General features: G+C 59.5%; 1 pseudogene; it reads left to right on the forward strand.

Moving 5' to 3' along the window:
- LOC119105289 (guanine nucleotide-binding protein G(s) subunit alpha-like) overlaps window positions 1-20644 on the forward strand; it is a 42642-nt pseudogene extending 21998 nt beyond the window's left edge.
- Window positions 20645-20663: the final 19 nt, after the last annotated feature.

Here is a 20663-nt window from a genome sequence, read left to right on the forward strand (position 1 = left end):
GGATGCGGAATTACGGCACGCATTTAACCGTTTCCTCGTTAACCGTCCCCTTAACCGTAACGTTTCCTCGACATAAGTGGCTGTCCATGTGGCATGCACTCCATGGTAGTGATGGCAGTGTTTATTCAGCTACTTCATGTGACTGCTTGACGTTCTCGATTGCCATTTGCGCTACCCGTTCGGTTGCACGTTGGTACCTGAAATTTTCTGCGTGGAATTCTGACGACGTGTCTGTTTTGTTTCAGAGAGAAGAAGAAGAAAATAGCAGACATTAAGAAAAATGTGCGAGACGCTATCCTGGTACGTATGAGGCAACCATGCACATGTGCCGTGCGCCACTGACGTGCGCATGGCTGTAACTGGGTCTGGTATCCCAACGACCGGCGAAGAAGACTTGGCGTGCACGCGCGTGTGGGTGGTATTTCATTTGGCGGTGGCGCCGCCGACCGGGCGTCCCGCCTGTGCAGCCGGCGGCGGGTCAGCCGGAGCTGTGAGCGGGGCGTCTGCCGCGGGCGTGTGCTGACTCACGATCAGGTGCCGGGCGCTGACACCCGACCCTCCACCGAACCGATCACTCGACTGTCACGGACAGGCCGGGGCCGCCAACTGGCCTCCGTCCGGCACCGATGAGCAATGTGACCTTAGCGTTCTGGCGACGTGCTCGGTTGTAGGGTGAAGGCGCGGCGAAGCGTCACTACGCAGGTTGGCGGAGTCCGGATGGCAGGCGTTGTCCGAAACTTAGCGAAAGCGTTGGTCAGAAAGGCGGTACAAATCGCGGATGGTTCGGTTGAACGATGTCCCTTGTGCTTGCGGGACTGTACTGTGGGAACTGGAGAAAGATGCCCTACAGCATTTGTCCTGTGTGATGCGCGCTGGGCTCGGCTAGTGGAAGACTTGCGGACAACCAGCCCAGGACCGATTCGTCGGTTTGGCGGAGCCCTTCTGACTCATGGGTCCAGTTCTGGAACTGATGTACATCGGTGATCGACTGATAGCCGTTGTTCAAACCCGCTTTGAATGGCTTGCGTCATGAACAAGAACACGGATTAAGCGTCTAAGTTAAATTGATTCCGCTGAAAGTGGATTGCATCGATTGTCTTTAATTCGAGGAAAGCCGGTGCCTGCCCGCTTTGAACACGGTCTTCGGTCTGTCGCTGATTAGCATCAGTGACGCTAGCAACGCCGCCGCCGGCCGCTCCCCGTCTGCTGCGGGGCCGCCCGGCCATGTGCGGCGCCGCGGTCGGCGGCCAGCCGGTGACCCACCCCCCGCGGCCTGTGACCCGGCCCTCGCCTGACGCATGCGCACCACGTTGCAGACGATCACCGGTGCTATGAGCACGCTGTCGCCGCCCATAGCGCTGGAACACTCCGACAACGAGGCCAGGGTCAACTACGTCCAGGATGTGGCGTCCCAGCCGTACTTCGACTACCCGCCGGTCAGAGTCGCGGCCCTCCTCTAATGCGATGGCGTAGTGTTGGTTGTCAGCGCTTAGCTGTGTTTTCTGTTGTCTTTCACGCTGGCCCGGCCGTTCTCATTACGTGCTTGATTTTTCTCCGACCGGCTGGGTTGATAGCCCGTATGTCTGGCGTCCTTCCCGCCATCGGCATCGCTCGCCACCACATCACACCATGTGCCTTCATTACCCCATCCGCGTCATAGATAGCACCACTGCCCTGCGTCATACGCATGTGAACGCATCGGGTACTCATACAACTACACGGTGCGCCCGCCGCCGTAGGTGGTGTCGGGCTCGCTCGGCCGGGTATGCCGACTGCACGGCGCCATGCCGCAGTGCAGGTGACAATGCTGCCATAAAACCCGCTCTGCTGACCATCTGTCCTTTGTAACCGATTTAAGATAAGCGTGTTTGTATTGCATCTGTCCAACGAACGCTCTGCTTCCGGAAAAGCTTCCGTTCCACGAAGGGACTGTCCTCACTATGCGCCTTTGAAGGTCCGGCACAGACTCACCCCATCTGGGGTTTCCTTGCGCATACGGCAGTCTATTCCTGACGCTCACTGATTTGAAACGACAAGTTAACAGCTCTGGACAACCTCAGCTGCGTCATTGACGGCTCGGCTGCGCGCCGCCAGCGCGCCAGCCCGTATGCGACAGGTGCGCAGCTGGTGCCGGCCCAACTCGAGCTGAAGCCCGCGGGCGCGAGCGGCCGCCCTCCTCCGCGACCGCGCTCGCTTACAGCCGCGTAACAGCCGGCCGCACCGTTTCCAGGAATTCTACGACCACGTCGAGGCACTCTGGCAGGACAAGGGCGTTCAGGCGTGTTACGAGAGGGCCAACGAGTACCAGCTGATCGACTGCGCGAAGTAGTAAGTACTCCCGCCGACGGGCACGGCTTCGGGCCCCCGCTTCCTGGCTGGAGAGCTCACCTGGCTCCGAGGTCGGGCGACGGCGGCGGCTCAGGAGGAGATCGGCGGGGACTTGGGGCTGCGAGACTGGGGGGGGGGGGGGGAAGGGGGGATCAGAGGAGGCTCCGGACTGTGGGGGAGATCAGTGGGGACTCCTGGCTGCGAGACGGGGAGATCAGAGGAGCCTCCGGGCTGTGAGATTTGAGGAGATCAGAGGAGACTCCAGGCTGTAGTGGAGATCAGCGGGTACTCCGAGATGCGAGGCTGGGGGGGGGGGGGAGATCAGAAGAGACTCCGGGCTGTGGGGGAGATGGCAGGGGACGTCTGGCTGCTAAGAGGATCAGACCCGTTCTGAGCGCCGAAGGAGATAGACGGTATTTTCGGGCTTTAAGGGAGATCAGCAGGGAGATCTCCCCGAGCAAGATCAGGAAAGAGATCCCCCTGAGCGAGATCGGTCGGACCTCTGGGCTTGAGGGAGATCAGTCGTGCTTTGGTACCCGAAGAGGACCAATGAGACTCTGGGTGTAGGGGAGATCAGCAAGGCTCTGAGGGGATCACTGGCACAGAGGAAGCTCGCCAGGAATTCTAGCCTTGAGGGACTCCGGGTGCAATTTATGTCATTTATTGGTACGGCTACAGGCATCTTTACCAAAAAGGAACGTCTACCTTGGGAGCCGGTACTATTTGGCCACAACTGAAACTTCGCCTTGAATAGGCGACAGCGGCGCACGTAGGTTATGGCCCCTGCCACAGTGGTGAAAGCACAATATATCACTATTTATACTTACTTAGTCTTTGTGGAGTTCACTCTATGCTCAGAGCGCCACTCGCACAAACGCTGTGCGCTCGATCAGCACTTGATGTTGAAATACGGAGTGCTGGTAACTGTGGTCACGATCTTGAAACGTCCAAAAGCTCGATTATCATCACATTGTGTTTTGAAGAGGGACCAGCTGTGTGATGCAGCCTGGTGGCCTTTGATGGCTGAACATTTATCGTTGGCAGTGAGCGTAAGCACCGCTGTAGCTTGTTCCAGAAATGTTTTTGATAATTTGTTTGCGAGTGTAACACGTGAGACCCCACCACAGAGATGACTCGTATCTGTGACGTTAACATGAATGCTGAGGACATTCCCCTCTCCTCCCCTCCCCCCCTCCTCCCCTCCGGAGAAAAATGACAGAACATTCGATAGTCAGTATTCTGAACCTATTTCAACCAGTGTGCAACATTCATATGGTTCGTGTGTATTTCGAGCTGCCGAATGTAGATTATTTGCATTTTCATCGCGGTTACAAAATGGCCCCAGTCTCTTCTGCTTGAGTTTGGGCATCACTTTTGCGTTTAGTCGGACGCCATTCCGATAAAGCGAATTTGGTCAGGCGGCGAAATGCTGGCTAGAGGAACAGGGAAGTCCGAACCCTAACCCAACGGGATGCCTGCTTCCCGAAGTCAATCCATGATAGCACCAGAACGACAGAATTGGGCGGACATACCAAATTTATCGGGTGGCTCAGAAGGCAACGTGTAACCACCATTTTGCGATCATTTCTTGCTGTCGCAGAAGCTCAATTTCCTCTGGTTTTCCCGGTGGCGTTTCCTCCGGTTTTCTCGGCGATGCTGAAATGGCATTGCGCGCGCTACGCATCTCTACGAAACTCGTGTCCGGTGCGTATTCGCCCGGCGAAGACGCGGCGCGCGCCGTGTTACGGCGTCGGGCCGCGACTGCAACTGGCAGGCAGCCAGGACGAGTCTGCGGCGGACGTCAAAACTGGGCATCGAGAACGGCACAGCCGCCCGAGCGCAGACCGGTGGCGGCCGTAATCGGCCGATCGAATTAAGCCTTTGGACTGGCTCGCTGTTGCCATAGTGACCGGGAGCGGCCTGGACGGCGGCGGCCGCGCCAGCGCGGCGCGGTCTCGCCGGCCACGGCGCCGCGCCGCACCGGGAATTCCTATCGACGGAGTCGAGCTATTCAATCGCGTTATCGGACACGCGGCTGATATCGTAACACTCGACGATGCAATCCTACACAGGGCGCGGCGCGGCGTTTCGATTGGTCCGGTGGACGGCCGCCGTTTGCGGCTGATAGCTGCGACTCGGGAGTTGTTTTACTGGCGCCCATGCAACAGCCCAGTGGACACAAGAGAACTCTGAGTGGCGTGGCCTGATTTGAGGACTCTTGAACTGACGGCCTTTGTCATTTGTATCTGTAACACTCGAACTTAAGTGTCTGAGCTGTACCCAGAGGCTTATTGTTAATAGTTCACTGTTGTTTTAAGCATGTTGCAGTCGATAGCGACCGATGTGGGCTAATGGTCTGGCCATAACGATTACCTGCTAACGCCACAATAAATTGCTCGCGGCCTGGTCTTAGCCCCTTTTCAGTAGACTCATTATGCTCGGTCTCCCCCGGCGTTCTTTAAACAAGCCGGCGTTCACCCATCTGCTATGTCCTGCAGTGACTTACGTTCCTGGTATAGACGCACCATTCGAAGTTTTGGCGAATATCAGCCCACCTCAGAGGAAGCTCCACAGCTCCTCCGTGGCAGGGCTGTGGGCTCCGTACACGTGACTCGAGTCGGCCCACGCCCGCTACTCCGTGGGGCCTGGGGGAGGCCGTGATGGTGCCGGCAGGCCGGCGGCGTGCGTGGCCGGCTGGATCGGCAACCGTTGCCGTGGAGACGGGCCGGGCCTCAGGTGCGCTTGCACGCTGCCTCGCCGCCCCGGAGTGGCCGCAGCCGGCGCTCACGGCCCGCCGACACGCCGACCGAGTGGCGCCGCTGAAGAAAAAGCGCCGCAGCTGCCGCCGCTGGCTGCCGGTGCTCTTGTATGGAATCGGATACGGGGCGGATTTTCTCGCAGTGTACCCCGCGCCTGACGCGATAAATATGTTTGATAATGTGTCGATTACGCTGGTGCGAGTCACCGGCTCCGTCATGTGCTCGCCGCCGCCATAGCGACATCATTCGGATCGGTATCGGACCGGGCCGAGTCGACAAGCGACGTCATTCGGATCGGTATCGGGCCGAGCCAAGTCGACGAGCGACGTCATTCGGATCGGTGTCGGGCCGAGCCATGTCGACAAGCGACGTCATTCGGATCGGTATCGGGCCGAGCCAAGTCGACAAGCGACGTCTTTCGGATCGGTATCGGGCCGAGCCAAGTCGACAAGCGACGTCATTCGGATCGGTATCGGGCCGAGCCAAGTCGACAAGCGACGTCATTCGGATCGGTATCGGGCCGAGCCAAGTCGACAAGCGACGTCATTTGGATCGGTATCGGGCCGAGCCAAGTCGACAAGCGACGTCATTCGGATCGGCATCGGGCCGAGCCAAGTCGACAAGCGACGTCATTCGGATCGGTATCGGGCCGAGCCAAGTTGACAAGCGACGCCAGCGACTGGGCGTGCGCACTGTACGCGACCTGCAGCCTGGAGGGGAATTTCAGGTACACGCGTCATGCCTGACGACTTGAAAGCGTAGCAAAAAAAAAACCACACACACACACAAGGGGCAATGTATTTTGTGGCCGTCGGTGGCATGCTGTACCGCAGTACAGTTTGGTTCATATATTATGCACGATTACTTTAAGGACGTTTCTGGTACATTTCTCACAACATTTGAGGGCAGAATGTAAGTTATTACGCAAAATGAACTGTTGTGTTTCGTGTTTAAATTACACTGCGTGGTGCATTTGTCACTGATTTGTGTCCTACCCATCGGGAAAAGCGAACTGCTTCACTCCCAAGGGTGTTAAAAAGTGGCAGGCCCTTGCTGCGGCAGAACTGGAGTCTCTCGAAGTGCTGCAGCCGCATCTTACTGCACACGTACAGCGGAGCTACGCTGGCAGCGCGCCAGGGCTGTGTGTCTGTTTCCGAGCGGTCGCCGACGGCGAGCGATGTGGCGCTCGTGGGCGGCGGTCCTGACCGGCGCCGTCGGGAAGAGTGCCGCTCCTGCCCGCCGCACCGACCTCGCCCTCGCCTTGGCGTGGGAGCCCACCTGGCCTCGTGACCCAGCGGTTAGCTCCCTCGGCTCCCACGCGGGCACCCGGGCTCGGGTCTCGGTTGCGTCATGAACCCCAAGTGCCACTTGAACGGCCGCAGTCGCCGCCGCCACGGCACGCGACGACGCGCGCCGCGTTTCCTTAAACGCAGAGCTGGCCCACGTCCGGACAGCGGATCGTGCACTCCGCCGTCTGGCTTCGCCGCCTGGCTGACACCTCAGGCGGGCTTTCCGCCAGTGACGGCGGCTCCGGCGCCGCGCACCGCTCGACTCGGCAGCCGTGCGCGCGTTCGACTCGGCAGCTGTGCGCCATCCGCTCGACTCGGCAGCCGTGCGCACGCTCGACTCGGCTCCGTGCGCACCGCTCGACTCGGCAGCCGTGCGCACCGCTCGACTCGGCAGCCGTGCGCACCGCTCGACTCGGCAGCCGTGCGCACCGCTCGACTCGGCTTCCGTGCGCACCGCTCGACTCGACAGCCGTGCGCACCGCTCGACTCGGCAGCCGTGCGCACCGCTCGACTCGGCAGCCGTACGCACCGCTCGACTCGGCAGCCGTGCGCACCGCTCGACTCGGCAGCCGTGCGCACCGCTCGACTCGGCAGCCGGTGCACCCTCGACTCGAGTCGTACGCACCGCTCGACTCGACAGCCGTGCGCACCGCTCGACTCGGCAGCCGTGCGCACCGCTCGACTCGAGTCGTACGCACCGCTCGACTCGGAAGCGGCGCGCACCGCTGGACTCGGCAGCGGCACGCACCGCTCGACTCGGCAGCCGTGCGCATCGCTCGACTCGGCAGCCGTGCGCACCGCTCGACTCGGCAGCCGCGCGCACCGCTCGACTCGCAGCCGTGCGCACCGCTCGACTCGGAGCCGTGCGCACCGCTCGACTCGAGTCGTACGCACCGCTCGACTCGGCAGCCGTGCGCACCGCTCGACTCGGCAGCCGTGCGCACCGCTTGGGATGTGACCGTGACGGGCGCGCCCGGCGATCCCTGCCGTCGTCTGAGCCGGCTGTGTGGCCTCCGCAGGCGCTGCAGCTGGTGAAGGATGACCGGCCGCCGCGGGGTATTGAGCGGCCGGGCCGAGCCGTCCCGACAGCACGCTCCCGCTGTGTTAGTGGATCGCTGTCTCCCGATCCATCTGTGCCAGCGGATCGCCGTCTCCCACTCCATCTACGCCAGTGGATCGCCGTCTCCCGCTCCGTCTGTATCTGAACCGTCGCCCCCGCTCCATCCGTGCCAGTGGATCGCAGTCTCCCACTCCATCTACGCCAGTGGATCGCCGTCTCCCGCTCCATCTGTATCAGTGGATAGTCGCCCCCGCCCCATCCGTGCCATTTGATCGCAGTCTCCCGCTCCATCTGTGTCAGTGGATCGTCGCTCCCGCTCCATCCGTGCCAGTGGACCGTCGTCTCGCGTTCTATCTGTGCCAGTGGACCTTCGTCTCCCGCTCCATCTGTGCCGACGTACGGTCGTCTCCCGCTCCATATGTGCCAGTGGACCATCTGCCGCTGGCCGGATCTGGCCCGCCCGGCCGCTTCCGCGAAACAGGATGGCACCGGGCCGATGGCCTTGAGGACAGGTCCTCGCCGGCGGGATGATGCAGCGGCGCGCTGCCGGCCGGCCGGCCCGGGCCGCTGTTGCATCCGATCGCTAGCCGGGCCGCCAGCTCGGACGGCGCGGCCTCCGGGGCGCGCCGTCCGCCGCGTCCCGCTGGTCTTGTCGCACCAGCTGGCGCCGGAAAACCAGCTCGACCTGCTCTGGATTTAACCCGGAGCCCGGTGAGAGGGGAGAGTTGGCGTACGGAGCCGGCCGGCCGCGCTGATGCGCTATTTTTGCTGCGCTACTCCGCTATTATCAGACCTTGCTATTTTAAATGTGCATTGTCGATCTGCGTTGGTCTCGCCGACGGCTGTGGATTAGTTCATGGTGTGGAATGACGCCCAGTGCACCCCAGGCTGGGTGGCGGCGGACGACCCCGACGCACTGGAACAAAGGCTGGCGGCACACTCTTGGTGTGAAGCTTCTGCCGACGTCGCAAAGCTCTGCTGATGGCTAATGAGTGCGCTTTGACGGTCGATTTGGGCCGGGGCCGGGTGCAGCGTGGGCGGGCTGGGGAGCGCGGCGGCGGCGGCGGCGGCGGCGGCGGCGGCGGCGCGACCTCCCCGGGCCGGTGGGGCGGCGGGGACGCTGTCAGCCGAGTTCCGGGTGCCGGCGTGGCCTCGGCCGGCGGCCGAGCACGCTCGCGTCTCCGGGACGGCGACCGGCCCGTCTGAACGGGCTGCTGGGGGCCGGCAGCGCGCACGCCGCGGCAGCGGCTGCCGCCGGGCCGGCCGTCAAGCACGTGGGCCGTCCGGTCCGCGCCGCCACACCGGGAGGCCGTCAGTGAGCTATTCTGGGCGTACACACGCTCCCAGCCGGCGCCGGTCGATAGCCGCCCAAGGTCGGCGGCCGGCGCGCGCGCCGCCCGCGCCGGGTCAGCGGCGGTCGCCGCCGCCACCGCCGCCACTCGCCGGTCGGGCAGGTGCGCCCGGCCGCCGCCTGTCGCCATCGACCCTGCCCGTTCGACCGGGCGGGCGGCGCCGGCCGCACCCGCCGCCGCCCAGCTGACGCCCCCCGCCGACCAGGGCGACGGGCGGCCGCCGTCGTCCCGGTCGGAAGGGCTGCCGGGGAGGCCCGGCCCAGCGCGGTCCCGAGGGCGCTGCTCCAGCCGCCCCCGTCCGAGCGGACGGTCACCCCATTGGCCGGTGGTCAGCGGGTGGCGCGACTGGACCTGCCCGAGCTCCAGGGATGGGTCCCAGTCCGATCCAAATCCAGCTCCAATTCCGACACGTGACAGTTTGGTTCAGGTTCGAACGAATCTTCTATTGCACGTGTGTATCGCGCTTGGACTCATGTACAAAAAGATTGAGGCGTGCACTCGTACGTGAACTTGAAGATTCCGAAAACGTGGGCCCGGAACTGAAATTGTGTGTTCATTCATATACAACTGTGACTGTAGGGTGCACTTAAAGAGCAGTGCGTGTTCCGAAAGGAGTAGTTGGCTGAGGACTTGAGTATAGGTTTTCCCATCCTTAACGGGCTGTGCTGAATTAGGTGGGTCAGTTACGTTCCGGTAAACACATCATTTGAGCTCGGCAGGGTGTGTTAGGTTTGAACTGGTTTCGGCCAGGTTGAGTAAAATTTGCATCAATCTTTGCAACTTCGTGAAGGTCATTACCACAAGCCTACATAGTGATGCCTTTTCTAATTTTGATTCGGCAGGTTGTCAGGTAAGACATGAACCAGGTAAAGGTTACGTCAAATTTGGCTGGGTAAGGTTATTCTTATAAAACGCTTGTTATTGACCTTCCCTTTTCGCGTTGCTTGATATAAAACGTTTTGCGTATTCGACCCATAAGAAACTGATGGGTTTCGGCCCGGTGGTTCACAAACCCAGCCACGGACTCGGACCGAGTGTCAATTGGCTTGGACTCAGACTCTGATTACGGTTAAGGTTTGAAAACGGTCGGAGTTGTTTTCGTGTTACGTGACAAGGTAAGACCTGGCACTCCGACTCCTACACCGGGGATTGACCGAAGAAAATTGGAACACAAAGCTGCCGAGTATGTTGCACTGGCATCTGATAGCCCTTTACCAGTCGATGGAATGCAGCACTTCCACCCGGGCGGGTTATCTGGCCCCGGCGCTTGATCTCAGGCCCACGCCTTTCTCGCTCACAAAATGCACGATATTTTCTGAGAACTGACATGAGTAAACGCATCGGTTTCCCTTCAGAGACTCTCATAACGCTGACGTGCTAATTGTTCAGCTATTTTTGGTGCCTGTATTGTTGAGGTACTCTAACAATAGCGTGGGAACCTTTAGGAGCCTGCCTGCCCATTCATCCAGGGAGGTAATAAATGGACAGGACAAGCATTCTATCAGCCCAGAAAGATGATGAAGAGGGACAGACATTCTATCGTCGCAGGTTAGAGAATGAATAGGCTTATCATGGTTGTGTTTATAAAGCACCTGGGGGGTTACTGCTCCCCCCCCCCCCCCCCCCCCCACCCCACCGCCCGTATCTGTCGCGTAGAAACAGGTGCTAGCTTTGTGGTACGGGAAATGCCTTAGTATTATTTGTACCACCTTAAGTTTCTGGTAATGCCACGACGCCATGGACCTGATGCTATCGCCTCATGCTGTTATCCGAACACCTGAACTATGCCGATCAGCATCATCCCCGCGGCGAGAAGAATTCTGGACCTTTTATTATCTGTCTGCTATTTTTTTTCAATGTTTGAGAAGCTGTCGAAGAATCTGCCAAGCACGTCTCGGAATGTTATCAAAATGTGATACTCCTTGTGGCATTGCATGGAAAAAACTAAATGATTTCCCACACGCTCCTTCCGTTCTAAGACGCTTCGCGTCGTGTCTTTGGCCCGAATGAGGCTGGCGGCGTGCTCCTGTGATTCTGCGTGGGTCAGTTCTGGCATAAATATTACGAGACTCAGGCACTGTCGTAAGCCTTTTGTGTGAGCTCAGCCTTATGGGGCGTGCGCACGGGGACTTGCCGGGATGGACGCAGTGGCAGAAGAGTCTTCCAAAGCACCATGACGCTGACACTGCTGCTCACGTCATGCACGTCGATTTGCGGTTTCGCCCCAGACGTACCGGAATGCGTTATTGCTAGTGGATTTTGTGGTTGCAAATTACAACGGTGTGTAAGTGTTCGTCAGATTGGATTTTGTTCTGGCATCTTCAAAGTCCGTTATTTGTTTTAATGCGTGGTAACCGTTTCCAGCCGGTTTGCGCGTACATCGAGGACGATTTACTGCCTAGAAAAACGTGGCGTCCGTGTTAAAGTATAGGAAGCTTGTTAAAGCCCGTTAAAGGTAGAAGACATGGTAACCGTCTCCAGCTAGGTTGCACTTATATCGAGGACAATTAGCTGGCTAGAAAATTGTGGTGTCTATTGGCGTATAGGAAGTCGGCTAAAGCCCGTTATGCATATCAAGACATGGTGACCGTCTTCAGTCATGCTGCACCTTTATCGAGGATGATTCTCTGGCTAGACAATTGTGGTGTCTCGTGTTTACGTATAGGAAGCTTAGCAAGGCTTTCCTCATAACCCTTGTGTTCAGACAGTGCACCGTCTGAAAAAAATTATTTGTTGAATACGGGACAATTGTCAGACGACGGGCATCTCGGCTGTACATGATACTATCTGAAGGTTTTGGCTTGATTATCTCTCGAAGATGCTTCCGATTTTAGATAGCATGTAGGAAGTTTCTACGCGGCGGCAAGTGTTACGCATGTGTGGGCACGACGATAAGTGGCGTGCAACTGCGCATAACCGGCTTTGCACGCCTTGTGTCGTTCGAGATTCCTGTATATGTGCGCTCCTTTGTAGTAAGTATCACCACAATCTTCCAAAGTCCGAGCTTTGGTCCTGCAGCTTTGGGGCATGTGCTATGTGTAAAAGAGGAAATTGGTCACTGTCACTGCCATTCCAAAATGTCGTTTCGCACCGGGGCTTTGGTTAAAGCCCTTTTTCTGGCCACAGGCGACGCTCGTGATCTTTGAATCTGTGCGTGATGTCAGCATCCGCGCATGACATGAACAGAACGCACGTGGGGCGTTACGTTAGCCTGCTTGGGTATTCGAAACGCAGGGCAACGTCCATGGGCGCATTGAGTACGGCATTACCTCATTGCGGTCGACGCCGATACTCGTCGATCGACGTCTTGTCACCGGCGCCGCGGGCCCCATCGGGCCAGTGCGGACTGGCGGCCGAGTGCCTGCGGCGGGCGCAGCGTCGGCGGGGTGCGGCCGGGAGTCCCCGCCGCTGGCCGACCCGACTGACCCGACCGCGCCCCCGGCCACCCCGACGCCATCGACCGGGCGTACCCAGCCCGACTGCGCTGACCGGCCGCCGCCGCCGCCGCCGCCGCCGGTCGGCTTGGAGTCGCTTGGAGGGCGCCCGGCGACCGCCCAGGCAAACCAGGTCTGCCGGCGGGCAGTGGGACAGCTGTTAGGCGGCAGGACGGACGCTGGATCGAATAGTGTCGTTGAGTGTAATTCTGCCTGCCAGTATTTGTGTCGTATTAGTCGGTGTTCGAAAAATTTACCTGGGTTGAGCTGTATCGTGTTTGTCATAACAAACACATTATGCGCACATCAGATTTGCGAGGAAGTTGTATAGGAGTAAAGCAAACAAATTATGCATGTGCATATGTTTGTGTCCCAGGGGACAGACACCCTACGCTGTCCGAAAAGAGATTCGAATTGGTACAATTGACGTGATGTTGCGGGACACAACTGGTCTTAGATGCCTCGGTGTACGCTTCTGAAGCGTAGGAAAGAAGTAGATCCGCACACTGGCATTTGAGCCAGTCGGGGATTGTGACTGGTATGGGCTCATGATGGGAGTCTCATAAAGGCTACCGAATAGTTAGGAAAGCCCCCTGGAACTATGCGAAGGGTACGAGCCGCTCTGAAAATGGGCTTTCTCTGGATCAGAGCTCTCCAAGGTGTTTATTAAACCGTTCACAAGTCCTGCGCTTTGTTTCTTCTACTTAAAGCGCCCATTCGGGGTACTTAGCTCATATTTAGCCCTGGGGTATTTAGTTCGAACTTCCGCTAGTCGCTTAGGCTCTCCACGACCACGTATACCGCTGACCCACATTAGCAGAAGAGGTCGTCCATAAATAACGTCATGCACTTCGAATTGAGCTGGATATGCGAAATAGATAACGGGCGTATTCCTTGTCATTAGAGGAACCCAGTGGCGCGGGGCTGAAAGGTTTTAGCTTGTTCTTACAAATTTTAGCTTGGTTTGCAATCGTAGGGTAACGCAACAATGTCCAAAATCGCCCCCTCTCTCTCTCTCTCTCTCTCTCTCTCTCTCTCTCTCTCTCTCTCTCTCTCTCTCTCTCTCTCTCTCTCTCTCTCTCTCTCTCTCTCTCTCTCTCTCTCTCTCTCTCTCTCTCTCTCTCTCTCTCTCTCTCTCTCTCTCTCTCTCTCTCTCTCTCTCTCTCTCTCTCTCTCTCTCTCTCTCTCTCTCTCTCTCTCTCTCTCTCTCTCTCTCTCGTGCTTCGGTTACGCTCCATCAAAACATGTTCCAGTTATCGCTAAACCAAATTTGCAAGGAAGTTGTATAGGGGTAAAGTAAACAAATTATACATATGTTAAACTACTTCCCAGTTTGTGTTCACACAGATCCGTAGCATTTTTAATATTCACGCGTGTTGTTTTTTCAGTCTGGTGCTCGCTTATCTGGATTAACTCGTGACCATTAGCCCAGCTTGAAACGTCGAGCATTTGCAACGTAACCAATTTGTGCTTGATAACGCTGTTTAGCCAGTGTCTCCTTGTATACCGAAAGTCGATAACTGCCAGGATAACAACTCCGGACTCATAATCAGCGCATCCGATTAGGACGTGTCCGTTACCCTCGAGGGACGGAGCGGAGGACGACCGCCCGTCGGCTGCACCCGCTTCTCAAGCATGTGTATATCTCGCCCCGAAAGGTTCGGCCCCCAACCTTATCCGATATCGTCAATACCGGGCTCGCTGAGCGAGCGAAGCCGGCGTCGGCTTCGGCCGTCTCGTCTCGGTCTCGTCTCGTTTCGTCTCGTCTCGTCTCGTGTGCTAGGGGTGGCGCTGGGTGTGGACCGTGTGCTGGCGCCGTCTCCATTGTTAGAGGTTGTCATTTTTGGAGGAGATTCAGCGCCTTGATCTGCGTGACATCTTGTGGACTGCCGCGTCGAACCACGCTTCCAGCGCACTGTTAACGAGCAGCCTCAAATGTTTGTGACGAATGGGTCTGGACGACCACTGCTTAGGCATTCTTAAAGACAGGTGACGAAACCGAGACCTGTGCTCCGTTGCTGCTGACGCAGTTGTGGAAGCTTTCATCGGGTTTCATCATAAAAGTTTGTTATTTCGGTCGTACGCTGTCTGTATTCAGCATAGTTTAACCCCCAGGGGCTTAAAAGATACCGTGATCTTCATCTTTAAAAACGGCCTGCCCCCTCAATCAGCCATTTCGCGTCGTCGTTGCAGAGCGCCGTTGTTTTGCACGCCTTGGTTGCCTTGGTGCTACAGTTTGTTGCCTAGGACCGACTGCGCATTGCCGCATGTCTGGAACTTTTTGCACCTTTCACCTGTTTAATTGTCGCAGTGTACCAGGATTGGCGGTGCATTTGCTGCCGGACTGGTAACATTTGCGGTTGCCCCGGCGACCACTGCGGTCTGCGTCCGTAGCTTTGGGTTTGGAAGGTTAGCAGGGCCACCTAGCGGCTTGCGCGGCGATACTGCATTGACTACTGGCTACCAGGTGTCGCGCCTGCGCTTCCCGTTCGGTCGACGACCGCGGCGGGGGGCGACGCTGTTGCTACCCGGCCGCTCGAAAATCGACTGTGCAGAAATGCGCACTGACAGCTGGTGACCCAGCGAGCCTGGCGTGGGGTCGCTTACACGAGAGACTGGCCTGCTCCTCGAGATGCGGTTGGATTAGTATCACAGGAAAGTCATCACCCCCTTCCCCCCCCCCCCAGAGGCTGTGTCGCCAATACCGGGAGGTGATGGGGAAACCCCTCCCTCGGCCATGTGAGAACAGTATTACGAGGGGGGGGGCACGGGAGTCGTTGTGACGGGTTTCTGTGAGAGGTCAGTAATGCGTGAATGTTCCAGGTGTTGACCTCCCCGGGGCTTTATAGTGTGTCAGTATCACGAGCAACAGCGCTACATGCTGGCCTGTAGGGCGCATCTGTGCCGCACGCCGCGCCACCGCACTGACCACGGTCCGTCTGTTTCAGCTTCCTGGATAAAACCAGCACGATCCGGCAGGATAACTACTCGCCCACCGAGCAGGTACGCCGTCGGTGGCAGGACGCGGCCGGGCGCTGCTCGGCGGGCCCGCGGGCGGCGTTCTATTTTGGTCCCAGGCGTCGCGTGGTGCACACTTTTGTTCTGCCGCTTATGGCGGGTGTCGGTGTGCATTTTCCGACGGCGTGATGCCCTGTGGCATTGCGGCTTACGCGGTGTCTGGTGCCGTCGAGGGAACCGAGATGTGCTGTGCCTTTGGAGACAAAAGACTAGTCGCCTTGTCATAAAATATTCCGCCGAGGCAGGTGCGGTGTTGTTGCTCGCCCAGCCTGCCACTATGGCGCCCTCCAGCGGACTCCCGGCCTCGCGTCAGCGGCTCGCGTGCACGCATTGGTGGGATGCCCAGGAAGTGTGGCTCTGGCTGAGCAGCAGGGACGCAAGGGTTGCACTCCCCGGCTACCCCCGTGATCGTGGGAGATACGTGAAGAGGGGGGTGGCAGAACAGAAATGTTTCTCACCTCTGTCTGTTGAACTCATTAGACTTACGCACATCACATTGAACATGTATTGGACTTCCGGTTCATCGAAAGGAGCACGTGCGACAGTGCGGTGCGTGCTTAGGCGCTGTTGATGCTATTCACTATTCCGCGTTAGCAGAACACGGGACCAACGGGAGGAGGGTGGAAGCGGGACCCCGCCGCCATTATCGGGTTGCCGTCTGGGCACAACACCGGACAGCCGATCGTGGAACGTCTCCCGCAGGCCTTTGACCCGTCGCCTGCCCCCAGGACATTCTGCGGTGTCGAGTGCTCACCTCCGGCATCTTTGAAACCAAGTTCCAAGTGGACAAAGTAAACTTCCAGTGAGGTTGATTTGTCTCTCTGGATTGTTGCAAGACTCCGGTGTGCGACATGTTTGAACAGACGAAGGCTGTGCGTGGTTGGAGACTGTTGTCATTGCTCGTGACCTGGTCTGGGCACGAACAGTAGGAGTGCGCGTTCATCGCTCCTGGGGTCGGAAGCCTGAACCGTCCGCACGGCTTCTCGCAGCCGCCCGACCCGCCCATTCGCCAGGCCGCGTTTCGGCGGGGGGCGCGCCACGCGTGGGCCGCCGGTCTGCGGCCGTCACCGTCCCTGTTCACAAATGGCGGGGCGTCCAGCTGCCGGCCGGCCGGGACTCCCCCCAGCAAGGCACGGCTCGGCGCTGCGGCCCGCGGGCCGCGGCCGGTCGGGCAACCGGCGGGAGCAGGCTTCTGTCGCGGCTGTGACGTCCCGCACAGCACTAGCGCGGAGGTCGTGCGCATGGTCGAACTAAACTAACTGATTTCAGTCCTGTGAATTGCTAGTTGATTGGCCGTTTGTAAGCCAGGCGTTGATTGCCGTATTCGCTGATATAATGATATAAGCGCTACGGAGAGGTGGCCCGTGGCTGCTGTGTGTCAACCGTGCGCAACGCACGACGGCAGTCCTGATGACCTGGGTGATGCTATCGCCGGCGGTCTGTCTGAGCGGCGCGTACCTGCGGACGCCGCCGCCCGCGACCAGCTGGCCTGTGTGTGCGAGGAGAATGTCGCAGTGCAACTGGACTCCCCCCCCCCCCCCACACACACACACACAGTGTGCGGGACGGTCTTTTGGTCGGCCCACGGCCACGGTCGTGGCGCGAGTGGGCTGGCCGGTGAGATGTTCTGTACTATCTCGGAAGGGAGAGGGGGAGGGGCGTCAACTGACAGCGGCACCGGTGATCGGCAGCTGTCCCGTCCGCGTGGAAAGGTCCTTCGGGGCTGCCGGCTCCGCGCCGTGCACTGTGGGCAGCCGCTGCGTCTGTGGGAGGGGCTGTGGACCCACTGACATCGAATCCTCCTCGTCCAGCATGTTCGACGTCGGAGGCCAGCGCGACGAGCGACGGAAGTGGATCCAGTGCTTCAACGACCGTCACGGCCATCATCTTCGTCACGGCCTGCAGCAGCTACAACATGGTCCTGCGTGAAGACCCCAGCCAGAACCGGCTGAAGGAATCGCTTGATCTCTTCAGAAGCATATGGAATAATAGGTATGTGGCTGGCTCCGCCCAGGGCCTGTGGCTCCGTGTGCGCTCTGTGGCAGCTGTCAGACGCTGGCCAGCAGGGCACAGGATGAGGGCGTGGCCTGCCTGCGGGCCTGGGAGGCACGAGGCCGCCCCTGCCCAGCCGCCTGGTGCCGCTGGTGTGCATCGCTCTCCGGCACTGCCGGTCAACTCAGCTGGAGCGCTCCCTGTCGGCAGCCTGTCTTGCCTTTTCACTCGTCTGAAATGTTTCACTTGCTGCTTCTCCGCTAGCTGTGCCCCGTCGCGCGCAGTAGCGCTGCTGGCGGCCTCCGACGCTGCTGTCGCGGGCTGCCCGTTGGCGGACTGTGGCGTGTTTGACCTGGCCCACCCCCGCTGACCCGCGTCTGGTCGACCCTGCGGTGGCCCGAGCGACGCAGGTGGCACCGCGGGCGGTTCCCGAATGGAGGGGGGGGGGGGGGGGGGGGCGGAGTCCCCGCCGCCGACTACGCGTTTGCGTGGCTGGGCCACTGCATTGGACGAACCTCCTTTTGTGTGGCTGGGTCACTGCATTGGACTGGCCTCCGTGCGTGTGGCTGGGTCACTGACTGGACTGGCCTCCGTGTGTGTGGCTGGGTCACTGCACTGGACGGGCCCCTTGTGTGTGGCTGGGGTAAATGCTCTGGACGGGCCTCCGTGTGTGTGGCTGGGTCACTGCACTGGACTGGCCACTGAATGTGTCTGTGTCACTGCACTGGACTGGCCTCCGTGCGTGTGGCTGGGTCGCTGACTGGACTGGCGCCGTGTGTGTGGTGGGTCACTGCACTGGACGGGCCCCGTGTGTGTGGCTGGGTCGCTGCACTGGACGGGCCCCGTGTGTGGCTGGGTCACTGCACTGGACGGGCCGTGTGTGTGGCTGGTCACTGCACTGGACGGGCCCCTGAATGCGTGTCTGGGTCACTGCACTGGACTGGCCCCGTGGTGTGGGGGTCACTGACTGGACGGACCCCTGAATGTGTGTCTGGGTCACTGTACTGGACGGGCCTCTGTGTGTGTGTGACTGGGTCACTGCACTGGACGGGCCTCCGTGTGTGTGGCTGGGTCACTGCACTGGACGGGCCTCTGTGCATCCCGGGATCTCGCTGTGTTCCGACGATGAATTCCAGCGATGGGCAATGGGTTCGAACTACTATGAAATAACGAAGCGACGACTTAGTGAGGGGTGTGTTGTGCGCTTTGCGGCGAACCCCCCGGAAGCGTGTCTGGTAGGCCTGTTGGCACAGGAATGACTTGGTCACCTTGTCAAGGTGACTGTGCGCAGTAACGCATCGATGTCGTGGAAACTCCCCCCCCCCCTTTGTTGAAGTTTGACTCAGATGCATCATTCGATAAAGAACATACTCATGTCAGTTGGCTGTTGCATTACGCCTAGGCGCATGCGTAGTCAAAGCTAGCAGCGCTGCGGAGTCTCTGTGCGGAGGACGCGAATAAATAATCTACTGCAGCCCTGCCAGTTCGTTTTTTCAACTGCAGAGGACAGGAGGAACGCTCCCCTATTCTCACTGCTTCCGACGGTACGTGTTCCCTCTACTGTTGCCTCCGTCCACTCGGGCCCTGTTTCGCGTCCGGCAGAGGTGATGCGTCCCGTGCGTCACGCTGTCCGTCTCTCGCCGGCAGGTGGTTGAGGACCATCTCGGTGATCCTCTTCTGAACAAGCAGGACCTGCTGGAAGAGAAGGTGCGCGCCGGTAAGTCGAAGCTGGAGGACTACTTCGCCGACTTTGCCGTACACCACGCCGTGGACGCGCACGTCGAGGATGGCGAGGAGGCCAACGTTGTCCGCGCCAAGTACTTCATCCGAGACGAGTTCCTGGTACGTGTCGCAGCGCCGCCAGCCGTGCCTCCGGACGTGACTCGCTACGGGTGTTTTCTGAAATCATCTAGCATACGAAGCATGTAATCGTGGGGAGGTTGGTGAGAATGGTATCGGTGGTATTAGAGCACGTCGTGGAATTTAATTATCTCCACCAAGAGTGGTGAATATAGAAGTAAGTTGCGTGACCTGTTGCTGCGGTGGTAGGCGTGCTGTGAGGAGTGTCGAGTCTGTGGTGGGCGTGCTGTGAGGAGTGGTGTCTGTGATGGGCATGCTGTGAGGCGTGTCGAGTCTGGTGGGCATGCTGTGAGGCGTTTCGGGTCTGGGGGGCGTGCTGTGAGGAGTGGCGAGTTTGTGGTGGGCGTTTGTGAGGAGCGGCGAGTCTGTGATGGGCGTGCTGTGAGGAGTGATGAGTCTGGTGGGCATGCTGTGAGCAGTGGCGAGTTTGCGGTGGGCGTGTTGTAAGGTGTGGCGAGTCTGTGGTGTGCGTGTCGTAAGGAGTTGCGAGTCTGTGGTGGGCGTGCTGTGAGGAGTGGCGAGTCTGGGTGTGTGTGCTGTGAGGAGTGACGAGTCTGTGGTGGGCATGCTGTGAGGAGTGCTGAGTGAGGAAGTGCGAGCCTGACCTGGCTTATGGTGCCCATAAGCACCATATGGTTTATGGAGATGGATGCGAACTCCACGACGCCATGGACGGTGCCACTCTCCGCGATGTCCTCTTGCCCTGGCTGGTTGCCTTCCGCCGGATGGGGCGACCCCAGTGTCAGTCGCTCCCGTTTTTGTCCTAGTGTGTTCGCCACTCGAGTGCCCCACGTGTCCGTCGCCCACCACTCACGCGGCCGGCGTCTGCCGCTGTCCCGTGTGTCCGCCGCCCGTCACGCACGCGGCCAGCGTCTGCCGCTGTCCCGTGTGTCCGCCGCCCGTCACTCACGCGGCCAGCGTCTGCCGCTGTCCCGTGTGTCCTCCGCCCGTCACTCACGCGGCCAGCGTCTGCCGCTGTCCCGTGTGTCCGCCGCCCGTCACTCACGCGGCCAGCGTCTGCCGCTGTCCCGTGTGTCCGCCGCCCGTCGCGCACGCGGCCAGCGTCTGCCGCTGTCCCGTGTGTCCGCCGCCCTTCACTCACGCGGCCAGCGTCTGCCGTTGCAGCGCATCAGCACGGCGAGCGGCGACGGCAAGCACTACTGTTACCCGCACTTCACCTGCGCCGTCGACACGGAGAACATCCGGCGGGTGTTCAACGACTGCAGGGACATTATCCAGCGCATGCACCTGCGCCAGTACGAGCTGTTGTGACCTGGGTCCGACGCCGTGCTGCCGGCGGCCCGCCCGCCCCGGCCATCCGTGATAGCCGCTACACACCGGCAGCGACTGGGTGTGAATCAAAACGGTAGACGGCCTGCGTGCGCGCGTGGGGGTGCGTGGGCGCGAGTGTGACGACGCGTTTGGTGCGAACTGCCCGGCGTCGCGGCAGCCAGGCCTGCCGCCGCCACCACCGCTCTTAGTAGGCACGTTGAATTCCAGTCAAGATTAGTGAGTAAACATTGTAAATGCTCTCGTTGATGTTTTGTAAAATCTTTATCGCGCTGCCCGCC

Source organism: Pollicipes pollicipes, unplaced genomic scaffold (assembly GCF_011947565.3).
Source record: "Pollicipes pollicipes isolate AB1234 unplaced genomic scaffold, Ppol_2.1 Scaffold_6138;HRSCAF=7277_pilon_pilon_pilon, whole genome shotgun sequence".
Taxonomy (NCBI): Eukaryota; Metazoa; Arthropoda; class Thecostraca; order Pollicipedomorpha; family Pollicipedidae; genus Pollicipes; species Pollicipes pollicipes.